The sequence below is a fragment of the Protopterus annectens genome, chromosome 3.part1 (assembly GCF_019279795.1).
Source record: "Protopterus annectens isolate FY-2018-M chromosome 3.part1, PAN1.0, whole genome shotgun sequence".
Classification (NCBI taxonomy): Eukaryota; Metazoa; Chordata; order Ceratodontiformes; family Protopteridae; genus Protopterus; species Protopterus annectens.
Window position 1 is genome coordinate 813,954,538 of NC_056732.1, and position 19,348 is coordinate 813,973,885.

Consider the following 19,348-nt stretch of genomic DNA (forward strand, 5'->3'; position numbering starts at 1 on the left):
TTCCACTGTTGCCATCTGTGGCCTCATGGGCTTGCGATATCCAAGCATCCGTCCCCGTCAATTGTGTGCACCCACCACATGTGTCATACTCTGCCCCTGTATGCATCTTGTTTGTCTTGTCTATTAACCTCCCTAACCCACCTCCCTCAATATTCCTACTTCCTTTACCTCACATTCCACTCCTACCTGAAAAAAAATAAAAAAGGGCAATCTGTGCCCGCAAAAAAATTACGCCCCATACACAGCTGCCCATTTCACACACATGTCTGCTGGACATGTAAACTGATAATTACAATTGGCTGTACAACGTACTTTGTTGTCCTCACTCCTCTCTCAGGGGTGGAAGGTTTCAAATTTCACTCTAAATTTCTAACATATGCACAGCTGTTGCTGGTAAAGAATTGGGCAGCTATGGGCCTTCCCTACATCCTTCCTGCACATCCCAAGCTTGTTTTCCTACTGTCCTACCCTCTTTGTGCCCCCTTTTTCACCACTTTCCTATTTCCCCATTTTCTTTTCTTTAAAAGAAATTATCATGGGTGTTAAAGTGAGTAAGCACTTCTAAGCAGTAGTCAGCGGGTATGCGCTTGTGTGCGCTTAGCTAAGCATAGATAACTGTAGCTAAGCATCGTGCAAACCCATACAAACCCGCTTACAACTGCTTAAAAGTGCCTTAGTCACTCTGTATGACAAGGCCTGTAGTCTGTTCATCAGCAAAATAAAATACCCCTCTCAGTCTTGAACCCGGACCTTGAACACACTAGACTGCATGAATTACCACTTAGCCACAGCAAATATGCGATAACTTGTTGCTGTAATAAATATATCATGCATTACTATGACGGAATGTAAAGGGAAAATAGGAATGCCATAACACAAATCTTGTACTGTGGGCCTTAACCAGCAGGTGTTGTTGAATTGCATGACATGATTGTGAAAAGAGAATCAGCCATGCTAGTAGGGAATAAGGTTACAGTAGCAGCTTACAAACCCCACACAGTATCAGGGCAGGATAAACACTGGCATATTTGCATAGGTCAAAGGCCAGACCTCCCAACAGTGACTGCTCTACAATGATGACCCTGATTTGTTAAGAAATGCTAGCTGTGCCCCTCTGACTCCCTGTGAAATGTACTAACAGTAGGCAGAAAGGTGTTGAATCTCACTTAATAACAAATGTCAATAAGTGAGAGTAGACACCGCTTGCACATCAGAAAAGGTGTAGTAATAGAAATGCTCTGAATCACCCAAAGTCTGAACTGCAAAATGTCTGAACTATATGACAGGTGTATCCCAGTTATATGTACCTTTCCCTGAGACTGTTCAAATATATACGTGAGAGTATCTGAGGCCTGGAAGAGTCAGAAACCCACAGGCATATCAGCTTGTCTGCTGTTACACACTCTTCAAATAGCTGTAGAATGAATCCCACAAGCATGCCCTTATGTAGAAGTACAACACAGAAATAGCAAAGGATGTAGCCATGTACTGCTAGCAACCACCTGTGACAATGCCATTGTTCAGGTGCTGAAAAGACTGCTGTGGTGCACAGTCAAAGAATACTAGGCTGACCTCTGTCTACCATCTGGATATGTCCACAGGTGGGAGCTACTCAGACAGATTACAAGCCTTCATAGACTTACAGGTACACAGCAACTCTGCATGTTCAGTAAGATAAACATCACACGATAATAAATAATGCACACTGCAGTTCTGCACCCCTACCCAAAGGTACTATATACCCGTGTAGTCAGGCACAACCAAGGGTGTAGGTAGGCATGTAAGTAACGTACTAATGACAGTATAGCAGTTCACAAACAGTGCATGTGCCTGATATTCATAATTGGTAGTACAACATACTTAGATGTCCTCACCACTCTCTCAGGGGTGGAAGGTTTCAAATATCCCACCTAATATATGAGTTAGTGACTCAGTAGCTCAGGCTGGTAAATGCTTTGAAAACATTAATTTATTATAAACATTTAAATGTTACTGTGGAGCTTTTCTCCCCGGGCCTCTGCTGAAAATGGAAATATATCCAGTTGGACTAGCCCGGTTAACAAATGTAAAATAAAAAATAAAAAAAAAACATATTGCATATGCACAGCTGTTGCTGGTAAAGAAATGGGCAGCTAAGGACCTTCTCCACACCCATCGTGTACATCCCAAGCTAGTTTCCCTACTGTCTTCCCCTCTCTGAGCACCCTTTGTCACCACATTCCTATCTCCCCATTTACTTTTCTGTCAAAGACATGAGCGCGGGGGTTAGCGGGAGTGAGCACTTGTAAACAGTAGTAAGTGGGTTTGAACCAGTGTGCACATGTGTGCGCCTCGCTTAGCATTGCTAAGACGTGATAAGCTCCGCCAAGCTTAGCTTACTATTGCTAACATAAAATGAGCTAAGATAAGCTTAGCTTAGTATTGCTAAAATACACTAAGCTGAGTTAAGCGTTGCTTAGCATCGGTAAGTGTCGCCCAAACCTGTGCCAACTCGCTTACAACTGCTTCAAAGTGCCTTTGTCACTCTGTATGACAAGGCCCTTGTATTGCTCAGCAGCAAAATAAAACACCCTTGTCAGTCTCAAACTTTGGACTCACCAGTCTGCATGATGTACCACTAAGCCACAGCAAATATACAATAACTTGGTGCTGAAAGAAATATAACACGCATTACAAGGAGTGCATGTAAAGGGAAAATAGGAAAGCCATAGGAATACATTGCAGTAAAGAAATATGACATGCATTACAATGACTGGATGTAAAGGGAAAATAGGAAAGCCATAGGAATACATTGTAATAACTACTGTTGTATCCCAGTTAATTCCCTAATTCCAAAAGAAAGTACATATTCCCATGTATCCAGTGTTAGCATTAGGAGGTGTGAGTAAACTTACACACTGAGAAGAGTGTACTTGAAGAAGCAACAGTCAGGTTTTAGTACAACATGCATTTCACTGGCTACAACCCAGCTTCAGATATGAGACATATACCAACCTTCTGATTGACACAACAGTGTCCACAGCAAACAAGCATGGTCCCCACCTTGCAAAACTGAAAGGCCTATGCCTACCTAACTTATCATCTTATAACAGTGTCCTGAAATCACACTGAGAACTGCAATTACCACACAGCAGGCTGCATGCAATTACTAAATGGTGGGCACCAATTGGTGCAGAGGCCATCACATGCACATGTGAAGATACCTACAAAAGCAGCTTGTACCTGCTGTCCACTCATGCAATAATATCATTGCAGCAACTGGAGAGAGAGAGAGAGAGAGAACAAGAGAGACAGACAGACATAAAGACAAACAGTTGGAGAGACCAAACCAAAAAAAAAACATAGGCGATTGGAGATACCGACCAACCAAAACAAAAATTAAAACAAACAGAGGCAGTGGAGGACACCGACCTAAATAAATAAAAATAAAAAACATCAACAGGTACAACAGACTGAGGTGAGACATACAAAGGTAAGGTATGTAACACATATGTATTTGCTGGCATCCAAATGATGTGTCTGAAGGGTACTCTACATTCTGTGAACACTCCTTATGTGTTAGCAGTCTGTATCTATATGTATATGCAGATGTGCATAGGGCAAGGGACATACTGCAACTGTTAGTAAAGGCTGGACATATATATGTATTTGAAGGTTGCTATGTGCACATATCTATGTAGGTTGTAGTGTGTGGCATTGAAAACAGCAAGCAGTGCAGGTATATGTCATGTGGTGGTTAAATGTTGTGGGACTGAGTTACAGCCAGTGAGGTCTGCTACGGCTATACGGCCTGAGGGTAACGAAATGCATTCTGCACAACACTGTACAATATTATTACATAATCATATGTCTCACAACTGTTCCATAATTGATATTCCCACCATGAAAGGTGGCCAGTATATCTGCATATATGTGCATGCTTGGTGTAAAAAGGCCAATATGGAAAATACTTTGAAAAACACTTGCAGTGCACAGAGAAACTTTTCAGTTCACGAACACGAACTAGAACGCTGTATAATTTTAAAGCTATGTATTAACAACACAGCACAACAGTATTCAAATATTCCAAGCAGAAAGATTTAGCGCTTTCATTTCCATAACAGGAAACTTCATCAGAATAATACGTGTATTCCTGCTTGCTAATTTATACAAATTCTGAACTCAATTAATCAATTATTCAAATTATTTCAGTCTATTAATTAAAGTTAAAATGCAATTTTAAACATCAAAAAACAAAACAAAAAAGACTTTTTAAGTCATTTAAATCATTTTGCAAAACTTCTTTTAGCAAGACTTTTATAAAATCATTTTAACAATCAATTAACCACAGGAAAATAAGTTGTATTGTATTAGGTAATGTGGTTTAAGAGTTGTTTCCCATTTTGTCAGTGGATGAATTAGGTACAAAAAAATGACATATACAAATGTAATATACATGTATAATGTATATACAAGTAGGCATATATAATATATAAAAAATCTAAATGTAAGTTGTATAATCAATATGATAAATATAATAGATATATAAAAATATATATATATATATATATATGTATATATGTATATATAAATATAAATATATAAATATATAAATAAATATGAACCAGTTTATAGCAACAACATAATAAGTTAAATATAATATATATAAAATAATAATCATGTCCAAGGATGGATTAAAACTCTTGTTAAAAATTATTCTTTTTGTTTTTATTACTATTTTTAACTTTGTTAGCCCTTAACCTTAGGGCTGGTAAAATTGACACATGATCATTCATTCCTGGGGGTGTATTGGCATCCAAGCGTAGCTGCCATATCAATTCTCTATGTGTTAAATGATTTTCCCAATCCCTACCTCTGTTATTCCTAGGTAACATTTCCAATATCCAAAATTTAAAGTTAGCCTGATTACAAGACAATGTATGTTTAAAAAGTGCATTTGTTTCTTTCTTTCTGTCTACATCATACATATGTTCATATATTCTTTGTCTCAAAATTCTTTCTGACTTCCCTACATAGTAAGCCCAACAGAAAGTACAATAAACTAAATATACTATTCCTCGAGTATAGCAAGTATAATATTGTTTACTTTTAAAACTTATAGGAATAGTAGGAATGGTTAGTTTATCGGTATTTGCTATAAATATACATTGGGAACATCTTCCACACTTCAAGGTTCCTTTTTTCTTGTTATTCTCATCATTCTCATGCATATTCTTCTCAAAAATGTTTTTGAGATTAGGGCCCTTCCTATAACTGTAACATAAGTGTCTATTGAATATGTCTAACTTGTTTGGCATACTTTTAAAGATGTTCCAAGTCTTGTTTATAGCTTTTCTTATCATTTGGGTGTTAGAGTTATAAGTCATAACAAAAAAAGGGGTGTTTTGCTCTTCCTTTTTGTTCCAAACTTCATTATTTTCATTAGTTTCCTTTTCCACACCTTTGTCTGTAAACTCACTACATGTACTACTACTATCAAAGTTTAATAAAGGTATATATCTCGTACCCCTTCCCTTAATCACCTCATTCTTCAAGGATAAAATGAGTGTTTCTGGGTAACCTCTTTCTAAACATAATGTATGTACATAATCCATCTCCTTTATGAATTCTGTGTATTCTGATGTCATCCTTGCCACCCTAACCATTTGTCCCTTAATAATTTTGCAGTGGTGGGTGGTTACTGTAATAATGCAAGTAAGAATTAAAAAAACAAACTTTTCTATAAATACTAGATGTATATTTTTTATTTTGATCATCCTTTTGAATAGTTACATCTAGATAATGTGTTTCATTCATATTAAATTCATGTGTAAACCTAAGAAAATGGGTAGTATTATTTAGATATTCCATAAAGTTGGATATTTCTTGTTGTGTACCTTTCCATACAATTAATATGTCATCCAAAAAACGATAGTATTTTTCTATATAGTCCATAAATTAAGTATTTAATACAAAGTGTAATTCTATATAGTCCATAAATGAAGTATTTAATATCTATATATTCCATAAATGAAGTATTTAATAATGTATGTATATATATATATATATATATATATATATATATATATATATATATATATATATATATATCTATATATATATATGTATATATACACACACAAACACATATATCTATATATATATATCTATATGCATATATACATATATAGATATATATAGATATATCGATATGTAGATATATAGATATATACATATGTAGATATATACAGATATATATGGATATCTATGGATATATATATATATATATATATATATATATATATATATATATATATATATATATATGTATATATATATATACATATATAGATACATATAGATATGTATATATAGAGTGATATATAAATGTATATGTATATAAATATTCATATATATATATATATATATATATATATATATATATATATAGTGAGAGAGGGAGACACAGGGTCAGATGTATTGCAACAGGTGCCTGGTGACCAAGGCATGGACTGAACACCAGTGTTGATACTGCAGTGCCATACCACATTCCAAAACACTTTACCCACTAGCTACCAGATAGGTGGTAGCCTGATTAACACTGAAGGTGTCAGAAGGGAACATGGGACACAAGTGGACGGTAGCCTCCCCTTTGAGATTCACACATATTCCTCTGACAGACAAACAGATGCTATATATGGCAGTTAACTGATATCTGTACTGTATAATGTTAAGTGTGCCACATGACTTGCTCACACATATCGTTTACTTGTCTTCCAGGCTAAGGCTCATCACAGGAACCCCTGCTACACAGCTGCAGAGGAACAGGAAATCCACCACAGCTTGGTACAGCACTATACCCTACTGTTTTCAAGGGTCAGCCAGCACCAGCAGGAGCGTACTGCACTGTGGCAAGAACTTGTTCGTCGGATAAATGACATAGGCATGCATAACCGGACATATGAGCAGGTACACCATCACTGCAGTGATTTAATCAGACATGTCCGGTGGTGTACGTCTGATATGCATAGACAACAGCTTGCCACAGGTGGTGGGGTGGCCATACACCCTCAATAGAGTGGAGGAACTGCTGCTAAGTGTGGTGGCCCCTGGCCTACAGCAACAACAACATCACACATGTGTCATCATGGAGGCCGGAGCCACCCAGCATAGTGACATGGAGCGTGCAGGTAACATGCTCTAGCTGTAGACTACTGTTACCTGTATTGTTAGATTATGCATGTGTGAGATGTGTACTGTGTTTAGCAGTTGTGCTGCCTATTGTGTGCAATACTGATAATTTGAATAGTATCTGTACACCTATGCCTGTTGTTCTACTGTAGTTTAGCACACTCACAGTAGCAATGCCACAGGTGTGGCCACTGACAAACTGTGTCATATTCTTGCAGGTCCCTCTGGTGTGACAGCAGGGCAGACGTTACATGCTGGTGAGGGTGTTAACACTTTAAACTTGGTATTGAACTGTGCATGTCATTGGTAAGGTGTAGGCCATATACACATAACACACCTACACATAATGCATGCTGTGCATGTTTGCTGTGAGACATGAAACATCTCAGTAATGTCAGTAGCTGCCTCATTCACATGCAATGCACAGAGCATCAGACACAAATGTGGCAACACTGTACTGCACATTGGATAGGCATAGTTGACACACATGTACACAACATAACACATTTGTCATACGCAGTACACCTCATCATGCTACACATAGTGTAACCGGACACCTGCTGGCAGGTCACACTTCAGTATCCCACATGTCATCCACACACCACACATACCATACCTGAAGGGTAGGGGCCTAGCATGGGGCTGTGCAACACTCCTCAACACATAACACAGTCATGTTAGGCAATGCTCCCTATTGGACACCTCACACACCCTTGTGCAACATGGATGTGTAATTGTGAACTTAGCTACAGCACTGCGGTTCAGGTACAGATTACTAGGCAGTGGTCTAGCACACTTTAGTGGCCTTGAGTGACCACATGATGCATGATGATGATGGCTAATGGTACTACACCCCATACTGTTACAATGGCCATGTCCAGGATTGGTATCCCATCACGTATACATGCAGCACCCATCCCGTGTGTGTACATAGCATGCATGTGCTATACCTGTGTCCACAATTATCTGCTACAGGAACAGACACTGCAATCAGACATGGAAAGCCATGTGACACACAGATAACACACGCAGCCATGGTATGTATACCAGTGTGTGGTGGGGCACAGGACACTGCAGAGCTTATAATACTTGCACAGAAATGCTGTGTCCTTGTACACAGTGTGTTCCAGGGTGTAGGCAATCACTGAACATGTACACACATGCACCACAGCCATGTACACTGTCATCAACTATGTCTGTCTACACTCACACTGCATGGACTTGAGCAACACTTATTCTGCATGCTGACACGTGTGCGTGACTGTTTGCCTTGTGATACTGTCACCCACCTTCAACCAGTATTGAGTATGATTTGGATTTCTGTTGTGTGTGTGTATCTGCTGTAGTGAGGAGTGTGCATGTGTTCCTTTATGCATGTGTGCATGTGTTCATGTGTGCATGTGTTCATGTGTGCATGTGTGCATGTGTTCATGTGTGCATGTGTTCCTGTGTGCATGTGTTCATGTGTTCAAGTGTGCATATGTGCATGTATGCATGTGTTCATGTGTGCATGTGTGCATGTGTTCATGTGTGCATGTGTTCCTGTGTGCATGTGTGCATGTGTAGACCATAACATGTGTTTCCTGTCTTCCTCTCACAGGTGTTGAGGTAGGGCTTGGCGAAAGCAGCAGGCGACCTGAAGCCACTGCCACAGATAGTGGTGATGATGTAACATGTATTTTGGCACAGGGAGATTTGACAGGGTCTGTCATTGGTCCACCAATCGACAGTACACAGCGTTCAACCCCACCTATGCGCACACTCATACTGCCATTACATCCCTCACCACCAATGGCCATAGGTGAGGGACAACATATAGTTGGCATTGACCAGGAGAGTGTGGTACCCATGGCACGTGCATCCCCTCACAGCAGCCATAGCCATAGACCCACAATGGTGCAACATAGGCGGAGGTCCAGGGGTTCTCAGGGGAGCATCACTGACCGTATTGCCCCTGGCAGGTGTGCCCTCACAGGTCTTACAATGACCACTATGTTCCGGGCTCTAATGCAGGCTCAGGCACGTATGGAACGGTACACTAGGCAGGGACTTAGGGTGCAGAGGGCACATAACGCCGCTATCAATGACAGCATCCGTGACCTTGCCAGTGCCATCCGGACATACACCGAGGTCATTGATAGACATTGGGTGGAGACAATAGATGCCCTCCACAACATGTCTTCCTCAAGCCAGGACCATGCGGGACGGTTGCGACGTTGATGCGGATGCATGCCAGCAACAGCAACAGCTGGCAGTGGTCGCAGATGGCCCACAGCTCACAGCCGCTCCCATAGTGGCAGTACCAGCCCCAACAATGCACATTAAGCAAACAACTAGGGCTCACACATACACACACACATTACATCAACATTGGCCCATGCTGTACTGTTGTCCCACACACACACACACACACACACACACACACACACACACACACAGACATGCCAATTGGATGGGTCATTGTCAGGCTCTGGCAAACAACAAAACACCCTGTGCATATGATGATACCTGTGCCGCCTCCTGTCATCTGCATTATCGATGGAGGGACAGGCTAACATGGTGCTGATGTACAGGGTGACACTATAGCAATGTAGCAATAATAGCGAGTTGTCAACATGGAAGTCTAACTACATCCTTGTAGGTATATCTGAGCAGACATTATGCATCAAAGCTCTGTTTGTCAATATAGCATTGTTTACACCAGTGTTAGGTCTGAGTATGTATTATCCACCCATGTGCCACTTGGCTGATGTGTGATGTGTTGCCAGCATGTGTTAACGAGTGGACACTACATGTGTGATGTGTGCTGTACAGATTAGCAAGTGTATATCTGTGAACATGGTGGGTGTGCACTGTCTGGATGTATGTGCATAGTGGACACATGGAATGTGTGGCATACCCTGTCGTACACATTATTAACATCCCATTGCATCTTTCAATGGCCAGTATGCATTCTACTACAGTTATCTACTAACATGGGTAGACGTGTGTATGACATTGGTTGACACTATGCTGTGGGTGATACCTTTAATATCAGTCAATGATTTGCAGTCTGGTAGTATACACAACCTCAACAGTATGACTATAAGCAATCATTGGATGATGTCCTGACAATTAACACACAGTAGCGGGGAACCCAGTATCAATTGGATCCTTCCGGTGCTGCATTATAACACTAACCGGTGGTGATGACTGCCACCCATTACTATGACCACACCTGTGTGTCATATAGCCCCCTTAGGTACATGCAGACACACTAGGGATGTGTCCATCCAAATCTGGGAATGCATGGAATGGCATACAATGCATTCCCTGGATTGGACGCATATCCTATACAAGGGTATCATACAGACAGATACCTGTTGTGTGATACATGCTGTATAGCAGTAAGCTGACTATGGCATAGTCATCCTCATGTACTATACATAGTATCCCGTAAGTACCACACCGGTGGTAGCCCTCAACATGTATGTCGGGTACCATTGTGTGCATACAGACCCATGTTATGTCATGTGTCCCTTCATATCCACATATCCATAGGTATTGTGGAGTCCCAAGGTGTATCACAGACATTAGAGGCCTGAATGCATATCCACAAGGCAGTCATACACCTATAAAGACTGTCCATTCTTGGCAGACTTTGTTGTGTATGACCATGTCTGACATATACCCCAGCCATATACCCTCACTCACACTACTCTTCAGTAACTGTCATGGGTGTGTGTGCCACAGATGACCTTGGTCACAGAACACGACAGTGGATGGCCATGTCACATACATACATATGTGACCTATGATCTGAGTAGCAGCAGCACAACCTGTCAATGGAATCAAATGTATTCATGTACTATGCAGGCTTCACACCTATGTGCTGACTGAGGGGACATGTACACATATATATTTGCCACGCAGATGCCTGATGTCTGCCATGCACTTACTGTTGTCATCATACTATGTCATACCATAGTAAAAGCAAAACTCACACACTGTTTACCAACAGTGACACACACACACAGTCAGCATTTGCAGGATTCAAACCCCTACCTAACAAAGTTATGATAGCAGAGAGTGATGCATTAACATGGTGCGCTATTTGCTTTACTGGCTGGTTTACTTTCTCCTGCTGTATTTGTAGGATGGTGACATTGTCAGACTTTCCAAAGAGGAATGAACCTTCTTTACTGGGTTTTCCCAGTCTCCAAATAAGAACACCTCTCAAAGGAAACTGCACACATACAGATACCTGATGTCTGCAATGCACTTACTGTTGTCATCATATTATGTCATACCATAGTAAAAGCAAAACCCACACCCTGTTGACCAACAGTGACACACACACACAGTCAGCATGTGCAGGATTCAAACCCCCTACCTAACAATGTTATGATATTTGAAAGTGACACATTAACACGGTGCACAATTTGCTTTACTGGCTGGTTTGCCTTCTCCTGCTGTATTTGTAGGATGGTGACATCATCAGACTTTCCAAAGAGGAATGTACCTCCTTTACTGGGTTTTCCCAGTCTCCAAAAAAGAACACCTCTCAAAGGAAACTGCACACATACACACACCCCTAGGATGGTGACATCATCAGACTTTCCAAAGAGGAATGTACCTCCTTTACTGTGTTTTCCCAGTCTCCAAAAAAGAACACCTCTCAAAGGAAATTGCACACATACACACACCCACACCCACTTTGCAGGATTCAAACCCCTACCTAACTATGTTATGATACTGGAAAGAGATGCATTAACATGGCCCGCTATTTGCTTTAGTGGCTAATTTCCCTTCTCCTGCTGTATTTCTAGGATGGTGACATCATCAGTCTTTCCAAAGAGGAATGTATATCTTCTAGTGTGTTTTCCCAGTCTCCAAAAAGTGCACTCCTTTCAAAGACAATTGCACACATACACACCGACCCCCACACACAAAGTCAGCATTTGCAGGATTCAAACTCCTACTTACCTATGTTATGATACTAGAGTGAGACGCATTAGCAAGGCACACTATTTGTTATACTGGCTGGTTTCTCTTCCCCTGCTGTATTTCTAGGATGGTGACATCATCAGTCTTTCCAAAGAGGAATGTATATCTTCTAGTGTGGTTTCCCAGTCTCCAAAAAGGGCACTCTTTTCAAAGACAATTGCACACATACACACAGTCAGCGTTTGCAGGATTCAAAGCCCTACCTACTTATGTTATAATACTAGAGTGAGACAGACTAGCATGGCACGCTATTTGTTATATTGGCTGGCTTTCTTCTCCTGCTGTATTTCTAGAATGGTGACATCATCAGTCTTTCCAAGAGGAATGTACATCGTCTAGTGTGTTTTCCCAGTCTCCAAAATGGGCACTTCTTTCAAAGACAATTGCACACACACACTCACTGTTTGCGGGATTCAATCCCCTACCTTACTATGTTATGATATTAGAGAGAGAGAGATGCACTAACACGGTGCACTATTTGCTTTACTAGCTAGTTCCCCTTCTCCTGCTGTATTTATAGGATGGTGATATAATCACACTGGACATGGTGATGTGTGTACACTTTGTTTTATGCCATTCCAGGAATGGTCCATGTGGGTCAGCAGATGTCAACAGCTTGAATATGACCTCAGTATCCTTACCTTGTGTGATCTATCTGTGGACACATTGACATTCCGTCATATGTCAACACATATTTATGCACAGCTTCTTGGTTTTGTGGATACTACATGTGTCTGGGATGTTGATAAAGGGCTATACAAAGTCTATGTGACACATGTGTAGATGTGTTCATTGATGTATGTCCTGGGTGGCTGCCTTGCAAACAGTCTAGCTTGTTTGGGCAACCATGATCCGCACATGAACATACCACAGTTGGTAGGGTTGTGTGTGTTTCAGCTTCCAATAGCTCTGTTTATGACTGCAACCATGATGGACTCCATGACCTTGCAGATCAGACATCATAGGCATACTGGACTTGACTTCCCATGGTGTGTTGTGCACCAACACTTGTGGGGAGTGCCATATGTAGCTGTGACACATTCAACGGTTCCACATCCTGTGTAGGGGGTGCGGCTCAGCTAACTGTTCAGGTGCATGATCTGTTTGTTCTGTAGTTTGTGCATGACACATATTGTGAATCAATGTATTCCACCTGCTGCCATGCTTTTGGCAGTGAGGGTAGCTGCTCATCCATTCTACATGTGATATCTCCTGGTATGATGATGTGGACTATTGTAGCCTGATCACAAAGGATCAGTAGGGTGTTAAGCATGTAAAAGAGTATAACAGGGATTAGTGCTCATGTTCGTTAGTGTGTACATGAGGCATGGATTGTGCTCTCCCAAATAACAACAAGACCCACTACTACAATGGCAGGGAACCTGTCTGGTAGACCCCAGCCATTAATAAGCTGTACAACATCAAGGGGATGCTACTACATGATAGAGCACAATCCCAGACAGGGAAGGCATCTGTGATCTGTACTAGCAGACAGCTACAATCACTCATGGACTTTTCTAAGGGCCACTTCTACCAGACAATTGCACCTGACACGTAGGACAATCACACAGCCTTCTTCAGTTATGTCAGGAACCTGGGTGGACACTCACTGATATGCTGTGAGTTACTGCATACTGTCTAAACCTATCCTGAACCCACTGGCATTGCCTACATCCTGGCAAACAGGTTCAGTGCAGATGTCTCCCACCCAACACCCTAAGGAGCAGCTATCCATCCCAACAGAGTATAAACTCCCTGGCATCACACAGTAACAGGTGAGTGCTGCCCTCCCCACAGCGTACATCACAGTATCAATGTGACCAGATGGTGTCCCAGCCTGCATCATACACGAGCATCATGACAAACGCATCCCTCACATTACATCACTGTTCAGTATTGGAGTTACCACAGGATATGTACCCAAGGCATGGCATACTGCAACAGTGGTCTTGCTCCACAGAGTTGGTGCCACAATGGACCACAGACAATATTGCCCTATAAGCCTATGTGGCCTGTTCTGCAAAGCTATGGAGCATATTGAAATAGGACTCCTACACATAGACATCAGGAACCTACAGACACTGTGTCTTACTCATTTCAGCATTGATGTGGCCAGATCTTGCCTCTTGAACCTGTAGGTATTCTTTAAATGGCTAACAGGTCCATCGACATAGGGACGGCTATCCACACAGCCTACCTGAACCTTGCAAAACCATTCAACACAATAACCCACTGGGCAATTATGCATAGGCTCACCAGCGTCAATTTGGACACATATCTCACACAATGGATTGATACCTAGATCAGGGATAGCACCCACATGGTGAGGATTGCAGGTGCCATGTCTGACTATACACCAGTTACACATGGCATCACACACAGCTTGGTCCTGGGATCTCTTTTGTTCAGTATATATTTGTCTTACGTACAGGCTATCACGGGGGGAATATGGCTGATCATGTTTGCACTTGACTGCAAACTGGGTGCCATTATCAACTCTCCAGCCGCCACATGCATACTCAATCAGGGTCTCACAGAGATGGATGAGTGGTGCCTGAGCCATGGCCTACAACTTAATGCCATTAGTTGCATAGTCATCCCCTTTGGGAGTAACAACATGCCCACACATTTTCACATAGGTAGTACTCCATTACATACGGTAGGGGTTGTTAGGGGTTTGGGGACATCACTTGTTCGTACTGTCGCCTTTAACATTCACATTGCCAAAGTGGTTGGACACACCTGCTATGTGTGCCACCTTTTCCCATATGGTTTCACATCTAGATCGAGTGAGGTCATTGTGCTCCTATACTTATCACATCCATGCTTGGTTACAATGCCTCATTTGGGGTGTACCTTACCTGACAACTGCAGCAACTGTACTGGCCACGGACGGTCCTTACCAAGTAGATCTAGGGACTCACACAGATGCCCTGTATAGTTCAGATGCAGTAACTCCAGCTCTACTCAGTCGCTTACCACCTACTCAGATATGATGTGTGCCTGTTGTTTACAGCTATACCCAAACCAGTATTACTGGACATGCTCCACCTCAGGATATCCAACTCCCTTGGAGCTGCACACTGCAGGGATGTATACCTCAGCACAGATGTTAACAGGACATTGTGGAGGGACAGGTTCTTATCCCAGAGGCTCCACTCACAACAGAATGTAATCCCAGTTTCACGTAGGCAGAGCCACCCACTGTCCACCTACTGGAGACATCTTGATGACTGTATGGGTGATTGTATATTTACCCCTGGGATATCCTCTGTGTCCCTGCTAGACAGAGGCACACTAGCATAAACATACATGGGATATCATGTGTGACCTACTATTCACACACACAGTGTAGTAATGTGACAGGGTTGCGAATGCCAAACACACTCTCGCTAGGTTTGTACATGCCCTAGGGCAGATAGCCTAGTATCGACCTCTGAACCTATAACATAATTTCATGATGCACAATGTTTATTGCTGATACTGTTTGCAGGTCTTTATCATCTTTGCTTTACCAGTTTCCATGAAGAACTTCAGTATCTGCAGAACATATTTGATTATGTTAGGGTTCCACTATATTATAGATGTGTCTGTTGTCATATAACTGTGTGCACAGGGCGGATTGCTGTATAGTGACAGGTTCCTGGGTTAACACATGCAACTGCCAGATATGCATGGCCCACTGCTGTACTCAGACATAGCCTAAGTGTGTGAGCATGCCCAGTTCTGACATTACATGTTTTGTTTCCTGACATTTGTCTCATTTATTCGTGTGTGAGCATGCCCAGTGTGAACCTTCAGTATGTTGCTATCTGAGGTCCACTATATTTGCTGATGTGTGCGAACATGACCAATATTAACATTTATACTGTGTGTGTTGGAAGTCAGGTTCTGCTCTCACTGCAGGACTCACCTTTGTGTCATAACTCAACAAGGATTATGCTGTGCCTGCAGTGTTTCCATGGAATACTTTGCATAGACTTATCAACATTCCGTCATACAGGTGGACCACTGCAATACTGTCATGGTTTAGTGGTTCAGTACTTTGACTATAGTGCACAGTATTCTGGGTTTGAGGCCCATCACTGCATTAAATTTTCATACTGAGCAGACCAGACTGCTTAAGAGCCTGTTAAGCAAATATGAGCTTGTTGGCTTTTGTTCAGCTACGCCCTACTTAGACCAGGCTTGTCCGACATTGCTCAATATTCACCAACATTGCTGGACATTGCCCAATATTACTGAACATTGACCACAGTTGTGCTAGTTGGTGTGTGCGATTTTGTTTGCATATACTACATGGTGGTAATTGCTGTTTAACACTGCTTTATATTGCTTAACACATGGCATTCATGCCTTAGGTGGTGCTGCAGGGCTGCCTATGTCGGATGCACATACTACACTCCCTGCACATGTTTGGAAGCAGGTAGTGTCAACGTAGGCATCCTTTTTACTTTATGTGCGAGTTTGAGAGGGGTATCATTTCCAGTGTTCCTACTGAGCCAGTGTATGTGCTATGCGTTGCCTCTTTGCCAAGGCCAAAGCATACTGGGCATGCCTCCTTCTGCCTACTGGGGCAGGCTCAGGTTGTTCCTCCTCCGAGTCATGCTCTGCCTGTGATGGCCTTGGAAATTGTGGGGGGCTGTTTGGCCCTGGCCTATGCTGGTCCTGCTGCAGCTGTTTTTGCAGGATCATATTATGTAGCATAGCACATACCATGACAATTTGGGTACATGTAGTTGGTGAATACTGCAAGGCTCCACCAGATGTGTCCAGGCACCGGAACTGTGACTTGAGAAGCCCAAACACACACTCTATTACATTACGTGTTTGTGCGTGTGCCTCATTATGGTGTTCCTGTTCAGGTGTGTGTGCATTTCTGATGGGTGTCATCAGCCATGGCTCCAGTGCATAGCCAGCATCCCCCACTAGGTGACCATGTGGGATGTCCCCATTGGCAAATGTCTGGTACAGCTGCGTCAGATGCCAGATATGGGAATCATGGTAGCTTCCAGGGCAGCCTGCATACACATTCAGTATTATGCCCTGGGCATCACACACAACCTGGCAGTTGATGGAGGAGAAGCCCTTGCGGTTGAAGTAGACCCTACCCCGCTCGCCGGATGGTGCTTTGATGCATATGTGCGTGCAGTCTATTGCACCCACTACCTCAGGGTATTCCGCTATTTGCTGGAAGAGATGCATATTGCTGGCCAATACCTCACAGGAATGGGGGAAATATACATGATCACCGACGTGTGCTGACATGGCATCCAGGAACTGGTGTAGTACCATGGATGCTAATGCCTGTGATATCCCCATCATATCACCAGTTGGTCTCTGGAAGGTACCTGTTGCTAATATTCTTAGGCCAACACATACCTTGGTTTCCACTGGGATGGGTTCTCCTCTGTTGGTTGTGTGTGTGAGGCGTGGCCTGCACAGCTCAACAATTTGCTGCAGGAGGTCTCTGTCCACTCTATAGTGCTCCACTATCTCCAGCTCATGTAGCCCCTGGTAGGTTACCCTGGGCCTGTACACTCTTCTCCGTCTCCTCACTGTGGGTTGTCCAGCAGCATTTCCGTTGTCACCACCCTCAGCATGTTGCATATGTTGCCTTATAACAGCAATGGCAGCCCCTAACATTTCTTTGTCTCAGTAAACTTTTTCAGTTTTCACTTCTATTAGCTTACTGCAGTGTCTGTTGTGAGAAACATAATGGACTGTTGTTGGCAGAGTTTTAAGTGCTAGGCTGGGCTGGGTTAGTGTACTGCCTGTGTAATTGCCTGATTCTGATTGTTTTCACCTGCTAGCTCTGCTAGTACTCCCTGGTAGCTTCCTACTATTTGTTGTGCTTCCTTTTCCTTTCTGTTTCCTCGGGGGGGGGGGGGGAGCGCCGCACACACAAGCGCAAACATGCTCACAGCAGCTAACACGCGTGCACATATGATTACACGGATGAAACGTTGCTTATTCGGGTTACCACGTGCTCACACCAGCGCAAACACGCTTTCAACTCTTTAAACAGCCTTATACATGCTTACTCTGGCTTAAACGTGCACACTCATGCTTACATGCGCGCACTCTGTCTTACTCACGTTTACACGAGTGCACACACGCGCATGCATGCTCAGCAAGAAACTTTGGTGGCATCCACAGTATGCACCTTCCATTTCTTGGCTTTCCTGTTGACACACCTCTTTCCATGATGTCTAACTGACAGCGGACACATGCCACTCTGCTCCAATGAGCTTCACTTCTTTCGAACATACCACCCTCGTGATGTCACCTATCTTCTACTCTGTTACTCCCCATATACTACTCCTACACTCCACTGACTGTGCTCATTTGCTATGTAAACTAGCGATTCACTATCCTAACAATCACTTATATAGGATTGCCTACTAATGCTTGGTTACTTGTCTTAGACTGGGCTTCCCCCCTTAGCAACCTCTACTTGGTGGCCATGTTGTCTTCAGTCTGCCATTCCCTTGCATTGTACATTAACAATTTCTATAAAATCCACATTTGTGGGTTATAATTTTTAGTGTTCTGGTTTTTAGAGCGCAACCCGTTTGAGCTGTGCTGCGCTACGCTTAAACATCGGAAATCAGCATAAAAAACAATATTTTTATTTTAATTTTGCATCAGGGAACATTTCCAATGGCCATATATTTGGCCATTGGCATGCTTCCTGCACTGGATGCAACCTTTATTTGGAGCTGTCACGGCTCCGTTTTGCTATTTGCAGAATGGCACTCAGTTGTCAACTGAGTACATTTCTGCAAATAACACTGCTCTTATTCGGACAGGTTCAGGTTTCCTGAATCGCAAATCTACCTCATTTGCATGCCTTTCGCCTGAAATTGAGGTGATTTGCATGTCCCAGCCCTGTCCGTATAAGAGCCGTTTTAGGAGCTCTCTTACACGCCCCTACAGGCTGTTCCTGGATCACTAGTCGGACATGATGTCTGCATGGAGTCTTACTCTACTCTTAGACTCCGTGCAAGCCATCGTGAATCCGGCCCAATGTTGTGATGTCTCTTCAATATTGCAACTATTACACATTGATTACACTGGAATTTTATATTTCATGTTACTTTTTAATAGCAGTGTGTTCAGTAATAAATACCACAGGAAATCATTGTCTTTACAAAAGGATTAAAACCTTCCCTGTCTTTTCCTTATTGCT